Source organism: Neofelis nebulosa, chromosome 7 (assembly GCF_028018385.1).
Source record: "Neofelis nebulosa isolate mNeoNeb1 chromosome 7, mNeoNeb1.pri, whole genome shotgun sequence".
NCBI lineage: Eukaryota > Metazoa > Chordata > Mammalia > Carnivora > Felidae > Neofelis > Neofelis nebulosa.
Genome location: NC_080788.1, coordinates 65241791 through 65260375, shown reverse-complemented (window position 1 = coordinate 65260375; position 18585 = coordinate 65241791).

Genomic DNA, 18585 nt, shown 5'->3' with positions numbered 1-18585 from the left:
TAATATTCACAAGTAAGTAGAATAGTTTCTACATAAGAGAAATTGAAACTAGGGTTTCTGCTTGGCCGTCAGTATAGTGCCATGCACACAGTGGTCCTTAAAGGGGAAAAAAATGGTATTAATAGTAAAACTGAGTCTACTCTTAACTGCTTTAAGATTGGCAGTTTTAAGAGAGATCCCTTGAAGTACTGGCTCAAAAATATATTCAAAATAAAAGTCTAACAAAATCTGAATTGAAATGGTGTTTCTTTTTTTGTTTAACAGGGTTTTTTTATGTTAAGTGTGTGTGTGTGTGTGTGTGTGTGTGTGTGTGTGTGTGTACACACACATGTATGTTTGTTTGTTTATTTTAAGTGTCCTTTGAGAGAGGGAGTGAGAGAATCCCAAGCAGGCTTTGCCCAAGGCAAGGCTCAATCTCACAAACCATGAGATCATGACCTGAGTTGATTTCAGCTCAGATGTTTAACCAACTGAACCATCTAGGTACCCCTGTTATGTAATATGTTTTAAATGATCACTTTCAGTTCTCAATTCCATAATGAAGTGTTATCCTCCTTTTTTTTCCACTAAAAAAGCGACTTAGGCTGCAAGAGGTTAAAAAATATTCCCAAGATCAGAGGCACCAGGTTTTGAACCAAAATGTGTTACTCCAAAATCCATGCTTTCAGTCACAATGCAATTTTGCATTTTGTTACAAGTGTTACTGATGTACTGAACAGAATAGTTGTATTATTCTGTTAAAATGAAATTTTATTTAAGCTGGAGTGATTTTATAAGGGAATAACTTTTTTTTAAGTAGGCTCCATGCCCAACATGGGTCTTGTACTCACAACCCCGAAATTGAGAGCTGCATGTTCTATTGACTGAGCCAGTCAGACACCCTACGGGTAACTTCTTAATTCCCACTCCCTTTTGTTTCAATTCTAGGTCCCCTATTCATCCCTCTCACTAGATTGTGGTGTACTATCCACAGTATGGCATGTGGGGATCTTTAAAATGGGGAGAATAAGATTGTGATAATGCTTCAACAAATCATCAAGATATATCAGTTTGTGCTGATCCAATAGAAAGCACTGAAGACCTACATGCTGTCCAGTGTGTGGTATTGTTCATCTTGCTCAGTTGATGGCATTTCCCTAAAGGTTTTGAGTCTGAGGGATTCTTTTTCACCAAAGCAGTGGTACTTCCTGTTGAGGCAGTAGAAAACAGTGCTCTCAAATGAGTTTTCTGGATTCTGTACTTTTTTCTTTTTTTTTTTTAAAAAAATTTTTTTTTTAACGTTTATTTATTTTTGAGACAGAGACAGAGCATGAACAAGGGAGGGGCAGAGAGAGAGGGAGACACAGAATCTGAAGCAGGCTCCAGGCTCTGAGCCATCAGCCCAGAGCCCGACATGGGGCTTGAACTCACGGACCGTGAGATCATGACCTGAGCTGAAGTCGGACGCTTAACCGACTGAGCCACCCAGGCGCCCCTGTACTTTTTTCAAATAGCCATTTGTATGTCAGTTGTCCCACAAAGCCTGTCTTAGAACCAGACTTGCATTTAGTATCAGGGCTACGTACATGCATGTCACAGTGAGGGCAGTGTCCCCCTTCCCTGAAACTTACTTTTAACCTAGGAATAATTTACAGCAACCAAGAGGTAGTATGCAATTTGTAAAGTACAGGAAGAATGCCAGAATTCCTAATACTGAAATAGGATCATCCTGGATGATAAAACTTAAGGAAACCTGTTTAACTTTCATTTCTGTTATTTTTAAATTTTGCATTGTCAAATTGCAAGATACTAATTTAAGTGATTTTTTTTTCCTTTTGAAATCTGATACAGAAGATCTTAACGGATATTACTTGTCCAACATAAACACCTTTTGAGTCCTTTGTATTTTCCTCCCTCCTTTTCTCTGTTACAGGAATGTCTCCAACCTCTCCAAATTTATGAGGGGAAGAATTCGTGAAGAAGAAATTTTAGCAGTATATTAGAATTCTTTTTAAAATGCTTGTATTATTCCCAAGAATGACCAACAAGCTTAAATATGTGTCTATTATCAGTAAGGGAAACCAGTGTTTGACTATCACTTAAGATTTAAGAGAAAACAAGATCTATGAATTTATGAACTTCTAGCTGGTTAATAGTTCTTTTTAAAGTTCTTGTTAAGTTATCAAAGTGAAATGCACAAAGATAGCATGATACCCCCAAAGTTCTAAGAAGGAAATAAGGATCCAAACCAAATTACTTAAGATTGTTGATACAAGTTGAGGTCACTAGGACTATACAAATCTCTCCTTAGAGATTCATACAATACCCTTATTTTACAAAATTTAGAAACCAGGCTAAGGAAGTTAAGATATTAATGCAAGGTCATCCAGTCATTTAATAACATAGCCTGCATTTTTAAACACATACATCATGTTGCCTGAAGCACATCTCGTGCAGGCACCTCAAATTCAATAAGCCCAAAACGAATTCCCCTTTTTTCTCTTCTCTGTCCTGATGGATAGTGACACCACTGTGTATGCACTAGTCTCAGCTAGAAACCTGGTCATCATCAATTTCTCATTTTCTCTTTTCATTAATTACCAAATTTTTTACACTTGTATTTCCTACGTGTCCCTGAAATCTGTGTTCCTCTACCCACTGCTGCTATCTTTGTAGAAGTATGTCATTACTGATGTTGGGGATTAGACATTGAAGCCCTTGGACATTTTTATTTTTAACAAAAGATGGTCTGTATTTTAAATGTGATTGGAAGGTGAAACACCTTAGACTGCAACAAGATGGTGATAGAAGTGAACATCTTCAGATTGCGATCTACCCAGATTCAGACAAAAATGGTTTGTGGGATTGAGGAATTGAATGATAGTGGCTTTGAACACTATTTCAGCACTAGGGCCAGCTAAGGAATTAAGAACAACTTAAACTATAAGGAGCAAACTTACAAATACGATAAACTTTCAGCTGTGTGTGTTCACCTCTCCTTAAAGACATTCTTCCCCCTCACCCCCCAGTAGTATAAGCTTGTTATCTTTGTTGTGTGATTGTTTTCTAAGAGCTCAGGTGAAAGAAGAGTCCATTGCTGGAAGCCTTTGGGATCTTACTGCTGATAGCATTATAAGGAAACACCCTAGATCCGTAATCAGGTGAGACCATATTCAAAAGGGTTTCTTTGCTTTTTATGGCTCACTTTTTCCTAAAGCAACATCAAAAATAGCCTACCTTGTACAGATTTCTTTCCCTTTTGAAGGTCACAAGGTCACATCCCCAGGCAAGCCTGACTACTTAAAAGGTAATTGGGAACTGAACCATCCAGGGTAAAGGCAGAGCAAATGAAAAGGCTCCAAATAGACAGGAACTTGGCTGGTTGAAGGAACAGCAGGAAGGTTAGTATGACCACATACTCAGGAGCTCATGAGAAAAGGTCAAGTTACAGAGATAGCAGGTGCCAGATCTGGGAACTTGAAGCTCAGATTTTATTCTGTGAGTGACCAAAACCCCCTGGAAAATTTTGAAAGGGAAATTTAACAATCTCTTGCTATGTGGCTTTTTTTTTTTTTTTTAATTGAAAACCTAGTGCTGGCCTCAGATGTTGGGCCATCTTCTATTTTTTCAAGTATTGTCCTGACCATTTCACTGAAATGCTCTCAACAAAGTCCCCTACCCCCTCCACATTTCTAAATCCAGTGGATGTTTCTTAGGTAGACTTCACCTCGCTGAACATCTGACATAGTCTTTACTTCCTTGCACTACACTACCCTGGTTTCCTCCTATTTCACTGGTTCCTCTTCTCTTATCTAGATCCTTCTCCGCTTCCCAATCATCACAAGTGGGAATTCCTCAGGGTACAGTAGCCTGGGTTACCTGTCACACACATACTGGTGATATCCATGTTTAGGTCTTCTATTTGACATCTCCACTGGGATATCTGGGGCATTTCCATTTCAGTAAGACCAAAACAGGACTCTTGATTCCCCGTCCATACCTGCTCCACCTCCAGTCTGCCTCCTTTTAAGAAATAATCATAATTTGGGGCACCTGGGTGGCTCAGGCAGATAAGTGACTTCGGCTCAGGTCATGATCTCATGGTTTGTGGGTTCGAGCCCCGCATCAGGCTCTGTGCTGACTGCTCAGAGCCTGGAGCCTGCTTCAGATTCTGTGTCTCCCTCTCTCTCTGCCCCTACCCTACTCATGCTCTGTCTCTCAAAATAAATAAATAAACCTTGAAAAAAAATTTTTTTAAATCCTAATTTACCTACTTGCTTGAAGAATTACTTTTCTCCTCATCAAAGACTTTAAAAATAGATTGTGAATCTGAATAGTCGTCCTCATGTTTGCCACTACCGTCTGAGTCCCAGCCTCAATTACCTCTTGCTTGTACTTCGTAATAGCTTCCTGCCTCCATCCTTTTCACTTTCAGATCTCTTATTTTTAGAATTGACTTATTACCTTATGTCTATTGACTCTTGGTTTGTCTTTTCCATTACCATAATTTCAGAATTATTACCTTTCTTTTCTTAACTTGACAGTTATTTCCCCTACTCTTTTCCTTTCCTTTCCACTGGTGCTTTGTGGTTAATCAGGAAGGAGAACTTAACGTTTATATGCCTATTAGGTGCCAGGTACGTGTGGAATATATCCACATGTTATTTCATTCCTTAATAACTTTGTGAAGTAGGTATGATTATTTCTATTTCACAAATGAGGAAAATGAGAGCATACAAAAATTAAGAAACTTACCTACATTCTTTTTTTTTTTAATGTTTTATTTTTGACATGGGTGGGCAGAGAGAGAGGGGAGCAGAGAATCCGAAGCTGGCCCCAGGCTCTAAGCTGTCAGCACAGAGCCCAACACAGGGCTTGAACTCATGAACCATGAGATAGTGACCTGAGCAGAAGTCAGATGCTCAACTGACTGAGCCACCCAGGTGCCCCTACCTACAGTCTTAATTGTGGGAGCTGAAATTCAAACACTGTTCTTTCTGACTCTTACTCCCCTGGCTACTATTCTGTCTCTGGGGAATTTTCCCCCATTGTCCCCTTCTTAAGTCCCTGGCTTCTCCTCAGCTTTGAATTTCTATTGATTTATTGTTTTTGCTTATTCTATCTTCTTTTCCTTCAAATTCCTGACTTCTTTTTCTCTCATTATTTTGCATTTCCCTTTACTATACTCACTGACCTATTCTTATCCACAAATGACACTCAAGTAATATTACATTTTCACAGAGCAGTCTATAGGATGAGTTTCACAACTACCATCTATATAAAAGCCATTTAAAGATGTTAAGTCTGTGTTTTGAAGACTTAGAAAATGACTAACTGGGAAGTCAGGCTGAGCCTCTGTACCATGTTTCTGCAGTGCCTTACATTCTGATAAAGAGGCCATTCTTGGGGTGCCTGGGTGACTCAGTATGCGAGTTCTAGCCCTGCATCAGGCTCTGTGCTAACAAACAGCTCAGAGCCTGGAGGCTGCTTCAGATTCTGTATCTCTCTGTCTCTCAAAAATAAATAAATGTTAATTTTTTTTTTTTTTTAGAAAGAGGCCATTCTTTTCGTCCTGGTAATGGGATAGCATTAAGTCTGTTGTGCCTTGTAAATGCTGGCACTCATCCATTTCTTCCTGCAGGTTGGTCTGCAATTGATTTAAATCATCTCCACCTCTGATGACATGACATAGATTTAATCTGTGTGTATCTTAATAGAGGATTTCTCCTTTTCAGCATTTAAAAATCATTTCTTCTATATGAGTGATATTTTTCTTAGGCATTTTCCCCCCAATTTTTAGTATGAGTACACCTAATGATACATAATACTGTTTTTAACCAGAAATAATAGTCCCTAATATATAACGGGTCCTGGTCCTTGGATCCTGTGTTACCTTGTATCAAAAAATGGTCTCTGCAGGTCTGACTAATTAAAGGATCTTGAGATAGATTGTCTTGGACTATCCACAAGTATCCTTTAAGAGAAAGAGAGTACACACACACACACACACACACACACACAAAATGTGTAAAGACCGAATAGGGAGACATTTGAAAATGGCTGCTCTTGGAGACTGAAGGGATGTGGCCACAAGCCAAGGAATGCTAGTGGCCACTAGAAGCTGAGAAGGGAAGGATTCTCCTCTACCAAGAGCCTCCAGAGGGAGTACAACCCTGATGACACTTTGATCTTAGCCCAGTGATCCCAATTTCAAACCTCTGGCTCCTAGAACTCTTAGAAAATAAATTTCTGTTGTTTTAAGCAACGAAGTTCGTGGTCATTTTTACAACAGCCACAGAAAATACATCTCCCAAAAGGCGGAGCATTGGACCATAGAGAACAATGGATAAGGGAATTGTTCTCAGCAAGATCGAATTCCTTCCCACTTCCAGGGTAGGAGACCTTCTATCTCCTACTCCTTCACTTTCCAAATGAGAGTTTTTATTGTGGTTATTCTGTTCTTGCTTCAACATTGTATATTGGATGTGTTGGAGGAAAGGGCAGATAAGTTGGCCCTTTTGGCTCAGAAATCTATGCGGAAGAAGCATGTCCAAAAAGAAATACCTAGATGACTTGAAGATCCAGGATGTGAGCTGGATGCAGCAATAGCACGGAACAGGCAGTCCCCAACTTACAAAAGTTGACTTAAGGACTTTTCAGCTTTATAATGGTGCAAAGGTGATGCTAATTCAGTAGAAACCATACTTCAAATTTCGAATTGTTATCTTTTCCTGAGCTAGCGATATGCAGTTCAATGCTGTCTTGTGATGCCGGAAAGGGGCAGCGAGCCACAGCTCCCAGTCAGCCACGCGATCAAGGGGGTAAATGACCAGTAAACTTAAAATGACTCCATTTTTTAAAACATTTTTTGTTTATTTATTTTAAGGGAGAGCGAGAGTGTGGGTGTGCAAGTGGGGGAGGGGCAGAAAGAGAGGGAGAGAGAGAATCTCAAGCAGGCTTAGTGTTGCCAGCACAGAGCCCATGTGGGGCTCAAACTCACGAACCCTGAGATCACGACCTGAGCCGAAATCAAGTGTAGGAAGTTTCACTGACTGAGCCACCCAGGCACTCCATAACGATTCTGTTTTTCACTTTTAGTAGTGTATTCAATAAATTACATGAGATACTCAACACTTGGTTATAAAGTAGCCTTTGTGTTAGATGGATTCTGCCCAAGTAACGCAGGCTAGGCTAAGCTATGTGTTGAGTAAATTAGGTGTATTAAATGCATTTTTGACTTAACAGTATTTTCAACTTATGATGTTTACTGGGACATAACACTATCATAAATTGAGGAAGATCTGTGTTTTAGGATGTCTCACTTGGAAATGGATTGTGTTCTTTGTATGGATAGAAAGGATCAAAGGCATAATTGATGACTTCATTAAGGCAGAAATTTTAGTGCTTATCCAGTATTCATGTGCTTCTCTACATCACTAAACTTCCTCTGGGGATAGGTTCAAGCCACGTGACTCGTTCTAGCTGGTATAATTTGAGGGGTGGTGACGTGTCACATTGGGGGTATGGCAGGTAAGAACTGGTGTGCCTCCTTTGGCTTTTGCCCTGCTGTAGAGCACTTGGATGTCATGTGTAGCTGATGTAACTACAGGATGAAGGAGAATCATCTAACTTCATTGAACTTTGCCTGAATAAGAAATAAACCTTTGTGTTAAGCCCATGGTACTTTGGATTTTTTGGGTTTTTTGTTTTGTTTCAACAACATAATCTAACATTGTCCTGACCAATGTAAGTCATAAGCATTTTCCTAAATTATTTTAGGATATTGAATCAGTTTGTCAATGAAAGTAAATTAGACAGTGAATCTCTGTACAATTTGTATTAGTGGACTATTAATATGTCCCCATCCTCACTAAATAAATCCTCAAGTTTAAAGAGGATCTATCCAGGGGTGCCTGGGTAGCTCAGTCAGTTAAGCGTCTGACTCTTGATTTTGGCTCAGATCATGATCTCACGATTCGTGAGTTCGAGCCTCACATTGGGCTCTGCATTGACAGTATGGAGCCTGCTTGGGATTCTCTCTCTCTCCCTCTCTCTCTGCCACTTCCCCACTTGCAGTCTCTCTCTCTCTCAAAATAAATAAGTAAACTTTAAAAAAAATAATAAAGAGGATTTATATGAAGAAACATCAATTTGTTAGCCACTTAAATTGTTATGTGACTTTGTCTCACACTAAGTACAGGAAAGAGTACAGCTAGATATGAAGCTCTGTGTGATAGTCTAAGTTTACTACCATATCCCCAGTGGCAACCTCTGAGGATGAATGAAAGTGAATCAAATATTATATAATGAAGACTCATATGTCATGCCAGAAAGTTGAAACTTTATCCTGCATGTTATAAAAAAATCCATTAATGGAAGGGGGGATGCCATGATCAGATTTGCATTTTTGAGTGATTATTCTATTAAATTATTCAACAAATATTTATTAAGTGGATTCTAGGGTAAGCAAGATAGAAATGTTACGTGCTTTCGTGGGGTTTATGTTCTAGGTAGGGGAGAATGTTCGATAACCAAACAGCTAAGTTAGAGAGTTGAAAGTTGTGAAGAGAAAATTAATATTGAGTTAGAATAAAGAATACCTGGTGGCCAATGACAGCCTAAGAAAGTGGCCTTTGAAGTGAGGCCCAAATGTTGATAAGAAGCCACCTATGTGAAAATGAGAGGAAAGTACATTGCAGGAATAGAGAACAGTTCTGTGGTAGAGACTTTTTGTACTCCTATCTGACCTGCTTCTTTTTCTTTCTTTCTTTCTTTCTTTTTGAATGTTTATTTTAATTTTGAGAGAGAGAGAGAGAGAGAAATAGTGTGTGTGGGTATGCACACACAAGAGGGGTGGAGAAAGGGAACAGAAGGAGGGAGAGAGAGAATTCCAAGCAGGCTCCTCACTGTAAGCGCAAAGCCAGACGGGGCTCGAGATCCCATGAACCGTGAGATCATGACCTAAGTGGAAATCAAGAGTCTGACGCTTATCAACCAAGCCACCAAGGCGTCTGCTGAGTTGCTTCTCTTTAGCATACAAAGGATTGTACTTCCCAACCATCTTGCAAGGAGATGGGGTTATGGACAAGTTCTAGAAAATGGGCTGTGAGAAGAAGTGATAGAAATAATTTCCAGGCTGATGTGAGACCCTCTCCTCCTCTACCACAATTAACGTTGGTGAGGCTGCATACTGAAATGGTGGGACTTTAAGACTGAGGCTGCCTGAATTACTGAGTCTGCATCATGGACATTGGTTGTCCTGTGGAATTACTGAGCCCCACTGGATACTCTGCAAGATTCAGGGATTGTATGTTACAGTAACATACACTATCCTAGCCTGTCTAATGCAGACCCTGAGGTAGGAGCAAGGTTTGTAGCTTGCCGAATGAGCTAGAAGACCAGAATAAGAGCAGAGTAAGCACGGGGAAACAGAAGCCAGATCATACACACTTTGTAAACTGAGGTAAGGAGTTTTTATTTTATTCTAAGTAGGAGAGGAAACAACTGTGTTTTAAGTGGGGAGGTGACATTTGTAATTTACAATTCTAAAAGATTACTCTGCTAATCTCTGGAGAGCTCAGTGAGGAGGAAGGAGGCAAAACAAAAGCAGGAAGGCCAATTAGGAAGCTGTTATAGTAGTCTTCACAAATTATTCTTGTTTGGATTAGGTTAGTGGGAGTAAGAATGAACAGAAGTGGACAGATTCTGTGTAAGTTTTGGAGGAGGCATCAAAAGGACTTCCTAATAGATTAAAAGGGGTGCACAGGAGGAGGGGATCCGTGAAAGAGAATAATCTTTGGGCTTAAGTCTGGAGAGATATTGACGTGGGCAAGGTTGGGGAAGGAGCAAGTCTTGGCGAGGGTGGGAAAGAAAGCTGTGTCACATTTGAGGTCCCTATTAGACATCCAAGTGGAGATGTTGGATAGGAACATTAATATATGACCATCATTTGAGGAGCGGTCAGATTTACAGATGTAAAATTGGTATATAAATTATTTTGCCTTCACCTTTAGTTTTCATTTTGTGGGGCTGTTAGGATTAGTAATTACATAATGAGTAAGCTTGACCTAATGCACACATATTGTACCCCAAAATGCAGAACATACTTTATTTTCAAGCACATTTAGAAAATTTACAAAAAAATGACTATATTGGACCATAACACAAATTTCAATACATTTAAATTTTTTTAAGTTTTATTTATTTGTTTTTAGAGAGGGAGAGAGAGAGACAGCATGTGCAGGGGAGGGGCAGAGAGAGGGAGAGAGAGAATCCCAAGCAGGTCCCACACTGTCAGCACAGAGCCTGATGCTGTGCTCAAATCCACAAACCGTGAGATCATGACCTGAGCCAAAATCAGGAGTCAGAGGCTTAACTGAGCAACCCAGGGGCCCTACGAATTTCAATACTTTTAAGAGATTGGTCATAGACACATCTCTGGTCTCAATGAAGTTAGGGAATAAAAAGATAATTAGAAAAAAAAAAACATGTAAGGTGCTTTAGAATCACGCTGTTAAATAACTTGTTCAAAGAGGGACTTATGATAAAAATGTAAGATTCCTTTGACCAGAACAATAATAAAAATAACAGATATCAAATATCAAAACATGTAAGATGCAGCTAAAGCAGTACTTGGAGAGAAATGTATAGCTTTAAATTCTATTAGAAAAGAAGGGAGTCTTAAAACTAATGTGGTACTAAAGAGCCAATATGAAAAGTTAGGAAGAATAGTATAATAAAGGTGAAGAAAGATTATAAAAGAATATAAGGTTGGAATTAAATAAACTAGGAAACATACAATATAGATGGCGATTAACAGAGCCAAAAGTTGGTTTTGGAAAAACTAACCGATAAATCTCCAGCAAGATTGGATCAAATGAAAAGGACCAAATAAACAAGATCAGGGCTCTCTATCCAACAGAAATATATTTCAAAAACAAAGGTGAAATAAAGACTTGTTCAGACCTAGGAAGGCCAAAAGAATTCATGACTAGCAGAGCCACACTGTAATAATATGAAAAGAAGCCTCAGCCAGAATAAAAATGATACCAGATGGAAATCTGGATCCAAACAAAAGAGTGAGAACACCAGAAGTAGTAACTATGTGATCAAATAAATACTTCACTCATATTTAATTCTTTTTTAGAAAAATATTGACTGTTTAAAAAAATTTGTTTTTAATGTTTATTTATTTTTGAGAGAACAGAGTATGAGCAGAGGAGGGCAGAGAGAGAGAGGGAGACACAGAATCCAAAGCAGGCTCCAGGCTCTGAGCTGTCAGCACAGAGCCCGACGCGGGGCTCAAACTCACTAGCCATGAGATCATGACCTGAGCCGAAGTCGGACGCTAAACCCACTGAGCCACCCAGGCACCCCCCAAGATATTGAATGTTTAACCAAAAACCATGTAGTATGTGGTTTATAACAGACGTAGAAATAAAATTTATGGCAATAGCACACAAAAGCTGGGAGAGGAGAAATGGAATATTATAAGGTCCTTAGACTGTATGTGAGATGTTATAACTTGAAGGTAGACTGGTAAATATTGATACTATAAATTGTAAAGTAACCTCTAGCAATTTCCCCTGTCTGTAGAGGACACAGCAGGTAGCATCTTAGACTGGAAAGTTTTAGTCCTCCAGACTGGGCCCCAGGACCTACCTAATTTGCATTGAAACCACTCTAGGGTGTTTTGTTAAACAAAGGTGCCAACCTCCTGATCCTTGGCTATCAGCACCACAGCAAAGCAGACTTTGACATGACCGTTTTCCAACGCAGGTTTTCTACCTCTAGTAATCTCAGCCTAAAGAAGGAGGTCATCCATAGCAATCTTTTCATGTACACATAAAATCTTCCCTAACAAGGTATGATTTCCTTTGGACAGGGACTGAATGGTATTTAAATGTTGTTTATCTTCAGCCCAACAGAGTATCTTCATTTTGATTTGTATCTCCGCTTAGAAATACACTAAATATTTGCTGAGTAAGTGAATGATTGGCTACATGTTACTTAAAGCCACGTGGAACAGTATAAATGAATCACCAAAAGGGGAGGGTCCCTGAGGGTTCCACCTCACCTCCCACATTCCTAACTCAGCACAGTTGGAAATCTGTCTTCTCAGAACTTGTCACATGATTGCACCCTTTTGCCTTCTTTTGAGGTATATCATGACACTCGGCTATTTCTGCTTTTCTGTCATTTTTATCATGGCCTCAATTTACAAAATTATCTGTACTCACTTCGAATACCTTGCTTATCAAATATTACTGCCTCTTCTGCATAGATGTTTTACGTGCTAAGAGATCAGTCTCTACCCAACCCCCAACATTGAACAAAAACTACATTCATTAATTACTTCAATTATCTACCCCATGTTAGCTTCCCTTCTCTGAAGAAGTTCTGAAAAGATTTTTGAAGACTAAAGTGGAGAAAATATAGTTAAGCAACTTTCAGTCTTTTCAAATGGCTGCAATTTAGTGCTTCCTTTGGAGAAATGTATTTTTCTTCTCAGTCAATAAAGTGCAAATAATAATGTTTTTAAATACTAATTCACATGGTTAAATTTGTTACAGTATTTCTATATTTGGTAAACCACTATGGTTTATAACTATCTGTTACTCAAGCTTTAAGAAAATCTTTAACATGCAATAATGCCACCTAGTATTTAAGTAACATCTGATTTCACAAATACAGTTAAGATATTTTTTGCATGAGTGAATGGGACAGAAAGGAGTGTGAAGTGTCATGTGCCTTGCTGTCTAACTCACACTTTGAAAATAGTGTCTGGGGATGGAAAGTTGGTGTTGGGGACAGGAACAGGAGGTGGAGACAAGAAGATTGAAATGTAGGGTGGAGAAAAAAAGGTGAAAGGGAGGCTGGGCTGTGGTTCTCTTCTCACCTTTCTTCATTGGATCCTCAACTCACCCCTTGAATTGCTTGAGTTCCAAAGATTCTACCCAGGATATCTTGGCTTCCTACTTAGTGCACACTTCTGGGGAAATCTCATTGGCTTTGGGGTCTTCAGCTGCCATGCATGTGCAGGTGACACTCAACTCTATAATGGTGGCCCAGATATTTCTTGTGAATATGAAACACGTGTTTCCAATTGCATGTGGCCATAACTAACTAGACACCCCTCCAATAGAGCAGGGATGGGCAAACTGTAGTGTGTAGGCCATTTCTGCCCTGATGCCTGTTCTTACATAGCCTACAAGCTAAGAATGAATTTTTTGTTTTTAAGTGGTTGAAAAAAGTCAAAAGAATAATATTTCATGACATGAAAATTATGGGAAATTCAATTTTTATTGTCCATAAATTGTTTTGGGAATTTGAATTGACCATAGCTGCTTTTGTCCTACAGTGGCCAAGTTGAGTAGTTATGAGTGGTTGTGCCAGAGACAGTATGGCTCACAAAGCCTAAAACATTTATTATCTGGGCTTATATAAGTTTGTCTTTATAAGAAAAGGTTTGTTGATCCTCGCTCTAGAGTACAACAGAAGTGATGCTATGTAATTCCCTAGTCTGGATCATAAAAGGTGATGTAGCTTCTGCCCTGTTGACTGTAGTCCTCAACTTAGAAGACTTCAGCCACCACATAAGCAGTCTGAGTGCCCTGGAGTCAGCATGTTGTAAGAAAATGCAAACCAGATGACTTGGAGAGTCCCCGAGAGAGAGCTGCTCCAGACCCCTCAAACTCCTGTTGCAAGTGCATTATAAACTTACAAGCCAGAACTGCCCAACCAAGCCCTTCCTGAATTCTATACCCACAGAAACCACGAGGAATAATAAAATGATTGCTGTCGCTTTAGGCCACTGCATTTTGGGATGGTTTGTTACGCAGCCAACACTGCCATTACTTTCCACTACTGCAGCAGCCTCTTCCTGTTCCTTCTCAATCCATTTGTAGCACATTGTATTATCATCTGTTTTCTCCCCTGAAAGAGTATTTTATATCACCACCCTTGTTATGTCTTCCTCTAGGCTAAGGATACTTCCTCATTCCTTTGTTTGCCTTGGGCCAGTGGAACTGTGAGTAGATGTGACCTCTGGGCAGAAGCTTTGAAGGGATATGGGAACTTCCCTCCATGCCCTCTGCCACGAGAATGGTGAGTCTCCTAGCAGGGATGCTTGGTCAGCCTGAGTCCTAGAATGGGAAGACATGTGGGGCTGACACACAGTCCACACGCAACCTAGGACAGTCTCAGAGTCACAGGGATGCTGACCCTCAGCAGGTCCATGGCTGATAAGTAACACGAATGACAAATAACCTTGGTTGCTGCAAACCACTGAGATTCTGAAGTTATTTGTTCCTCAGTATCACTGTAGTGAGATGAGCTTCTATAGCATGTGTCAATACCCTGAGCATATACAGAATATATTGTGGTGGATTGTGACTGGTCCTTCACCTCCTGTCATCACCTGACAGTATCTTCCCAGTGGTTCCATGTTTCTGTGCCCTGTGCGGACGCTATTTCTTCTGCCTGGGATGCCCTTGACCACCTATCAAATTATACGTACTCCAGAACTTTAGTAAAACAAACACCACCTCCTTTATGATGTCTCTCTCGGTACCTTCTCCGGCACTTGTTCATATGCCAAAGAGCACCTACCTTCACATGGTGATGTTTGTTCAACAGTGTAAGTCTCCGTTAGACTGTTCTCCCCTAGAAGACAGGGAGTGTCTTTTCCATGTTCGTATCAAGTCCCCAGATCCTAGCACAAAGCCTAGCACTGATGAGAACTCAAGGAACTTTGGCTGATCAAGTGACCTGAGGCAGAGTGAGTCCTGAGAGTGAGAGATAGGATTTAAATTTGGGGCAAATCCTCTGTTTGGAACACTCTCATTTCTAGCCTCCAGCATTTTCTTGCAGAACAAATCAGATTCAAATACACATCAAAGGCAACTCCAAAGATAAAGGATTCACAAAAATTCATCCTGAAGACTGTTGTGGTCTTAGTTTTGGAGTTGATTTCATATGTATGAAGCTCTGTTGGTTTGTTTATTTTAGTACCACCACACGACTCATCATGTCCTCCTATCCCTTTATCTGTCTTCTTGTCCTCAAATCCCCTAACCAGTAAGTTCCAGGAAACCACCCAGTTTATAATACCTTAGCACACCTTCAAAGAAGTACCCTGGGTTCCTGCCAGGGCAAACATTTCTGATTCACCTATTCATCCTTTGGGGGTCTCTATCAAAGTCCTTGACGCAGCTTTCTGAAAGAGGGCAGTTCATACCTAGGGTGGATCAATCCCCACCCAGAAGGGACAGAAGAGAGGGGACTGAGCCTTTTCTGTCTTTTGGTGCCCACAGCATGTTGCATGGAGCCATACTCCTTTTGCTGATTGATGAGGACTGCCTGTTAACAGAACTAGATTGTCCTATTAGCATGATGGAGGCACACTTTGGTGAGTCTTAAGTTTTCTATATATATATTTTAAAACCCTATATGAAAGTAATATAGTAACTATCAGAGATTGTGAGTATTAATTGGATGCGTACTTGTTTTATTTGACTATAATCCTGGCTCAGTCTCTAGCTAGCTCTTTGGGCCTCAGCAAAATGAGTGGTTTGGAAGTAACTGGGAGCTAATGTTCCCTTAAACCTCTGAGATTCTAAGATTTCATAATGGATTTAGCAGCTGCAGGTTTTTGATGATGTGCCCAGAAATACACACCACAATTGGATCAAGATTGTGAACGCGCTGATCTTTAAATAAGGATGAGTAGGGGGAACTGATGAAGTTATGGTGAGGATAAAATAAAATGCTGTATGTGAATATGCTTTGAAAATGTTCAAGCATTTTATGTGAAGTCCTGCCCATATTGAAGAGCGAAACACTACATTCAGCAGCTTGCTATCTCCTTAATGAAATTGGTGATTATTTTGTACTGATGGTAGTCCACAAAGGAGAGAAATGGCTAAAAGTGGGTTCTACTAAGAGATGGTATGAAGACTAGAATGTTCCTCACATTACTCAGGGTCTTCTGCCCTTGCCTTGTGGCAGGAATCAGTGATTGTTATCGCCTTCTGACCCATTTGCAAGCTTGAAATCCAGCATCCTTCTGGACCCGCCCTGTTCTGCATTTCCGTTCTGGGGGCCACCACGCAGTGCCACCTCTTTGGTCTGTGCTGCCATCACCTCTTGTCTGGACTTGGCACAGTCTGTCCCACCCACACCCATCTGTGACCTGGCCCACCTCCCTCAACCCCTTCTCTACACTTCAGATCTGACAGAGTACCTCCCCTGCTCAGATCCCTTCCATGGCTTCCCACTGGCCCCTTAATACTGCTCTGGGCCCTCCACAGCTCTCTCAGCCTCAGGGCTCCAGTCCCTCTGGCTTTCTTTCAGTCTTTCCGTCCATACTGTCCCACAAGGCCTTCGCTTGTGCAATCCCTGGCCCGACGCTCTCACCACATCTACTCTCCTGGCCAACTCCTACTCACCTTTCTAGAAGCCCTGCATCGTTTCCTCAAGAAAACTTTCCCTGGACTCCTTGGTTGCTTATGCTCTCTCATAGCTTTAGGCACACCCTTGACATTTACTTGTGTGATTGTTTGATGAATCATAAGCTGTAATTCCCATGAGACCAGGGACTCTCTTTATTTTTGTGTATCATCTGAATCCTCAGCACTTAGCAGAGTAGGAGCTCTGTAAATATTTTTAAAATAAATGAATACTGTTAAGCATTACCCTTTCCCTTGAGAACCCAAGTACCTCAGGACTAGAAAACTACAGGTTAGTAGATCTGTTTCCTCAGCGACAGTAATCACCTAGAAGGGCACTGACCTTGATGTGTGGTATGGAGCAGCAGAGTGCAGATCGAGCCCTGGGAGGGGGATGAGTGCCAAAGACTAGGTACAAGGCACCAGTTTCCCCTGGTGCCTGGGGTTGCTTCTTCATGCTGGTTTTCTACTTGGAGATCTTGCAAGGACAGAGTGCATCTGCCCCCTGGTCCCTGAGCTCTAAGGACTTGAATGTTCTAAAGGACATTCAGGAAGCCATGAATAATTAAAGGAATTAGATCTGAGAGTGACCAGAAAAATCATGGGCCTGGCCGAAATTCTATGCTTGTGGGTGAGGAGAAATTAGCCCACTCAGAAGAATTATTGAGGCACTTATGAGAAAGGGATTAAATTGTTTGTTTTGTTGTTGTTGTTGTTGTTGTTGCATCCTAAAGTCCTGCTTATTCAAAGGATGACATGTGTGCAGAGTATTTTTTTTATCCTTTTATCTCTACCTGAAAGACAGTTCAGTACACTGGACTCCTCCTTCTCTCAAAACGTGCATCTTTTAGCTCAGTGGGACACCACTTTCTGATTTTCCCTAAACTCTCAGGCTGTTCCTCTCCAGACCCCTTTGCTAGCTCCCCCTCTTCTGCTAAGCTGCTATATTGTGCGCCAGGGCTCCGGCCTCAGCCCTTTTGTCTTCTCTGGGTGATCTCATCTGGAAGATGGCTTTAATTACCATCTATTAACTGAAGAGCTCCCAAATTTATATCTCTGATTCTGACCCTCCCCTGACTCCCAGGGTTGCCTAACCAAAAGAACCTTCCTAACATCTCCATTTAGATGAGGTGCTGGATGTTTTCCATTTCCCCCTCCAGATCCACTATCCTCCCATTGACTTTCTGGTCTGTGCTTCCCCACCCCCTCCACCCAAGGCTGACCATTATGCACAGCATCACCAAGCTGTCTTCCGGCCTCCAGTTGGGTTTGCCCAGCAGGAGGCATTGGCAATAGACAGGAAGGCAGGAGGAGAGTGAAGTCCAGTGTGCATTCCCTTGTCTTCCTCTTTGCCTGCTCACCGAGGGTTAGATGTTTCCCTCTATTGGGGTAGGCCCTCCCCCGTGGCCACTCCTATTCTCTCTGGCTCCTAGTAAGCCCACCCTTCCTCCCCTTGTCTCTTCAGGCTCAGAGCCAGTCAGCTTTCTGTGCTGTGGTTTGTCCCAGGGAGCTTCACCACCATTTGTTGGTCTTCTTATAACAGTCTGTTCATTCAACTCTCTTCAGTGCCCCAGTATGAGAGTACCTCTGTTTCCTGCCTGATCCAGGTTGATATGAACACTACCAGATAAACTTAACACAGCCCAAATAGGACTCCCATCCCTGCTAGCCCTCAGTCCTCCAGCCATGCTGCATGGCACCAGCACACAACCCCTTACTCAAGCCAAGAACCCAAGACTCAATTCTATTCTAAAATGTTGGCATTTTGTTGGGTCCTCATGGATTTTCTGTGAAGGTTTCCCATCTGTGGCTCTCCATCTTTAATAACTGCAGAATTAGAAGACTGAGGCTTGTATATAGAGCCCATCTGCAGTGAGAATTTCCTACCATTTCTCATTGCACTGTGAGCCCTTCAATGGTGTAACGTTATTCATCTTGTCATTACCTAGCACAATATTTGAAATATAGTAGATGCCCAAAATACGTGTGTTGGATTTATGAGTTAATAAAGTTTTCTGGTTATCGGTCTAGTTAAAGGGACACTTTCTGTCTTTTATACTTAAACTTTTAATGCAAGTGTAAAGCTTTTATCTGATCAGTATGGTCTTCTCTTACCTAGAAGTGATTCTTCCTCAGCCTTAGTAATCTGTGACTGTTA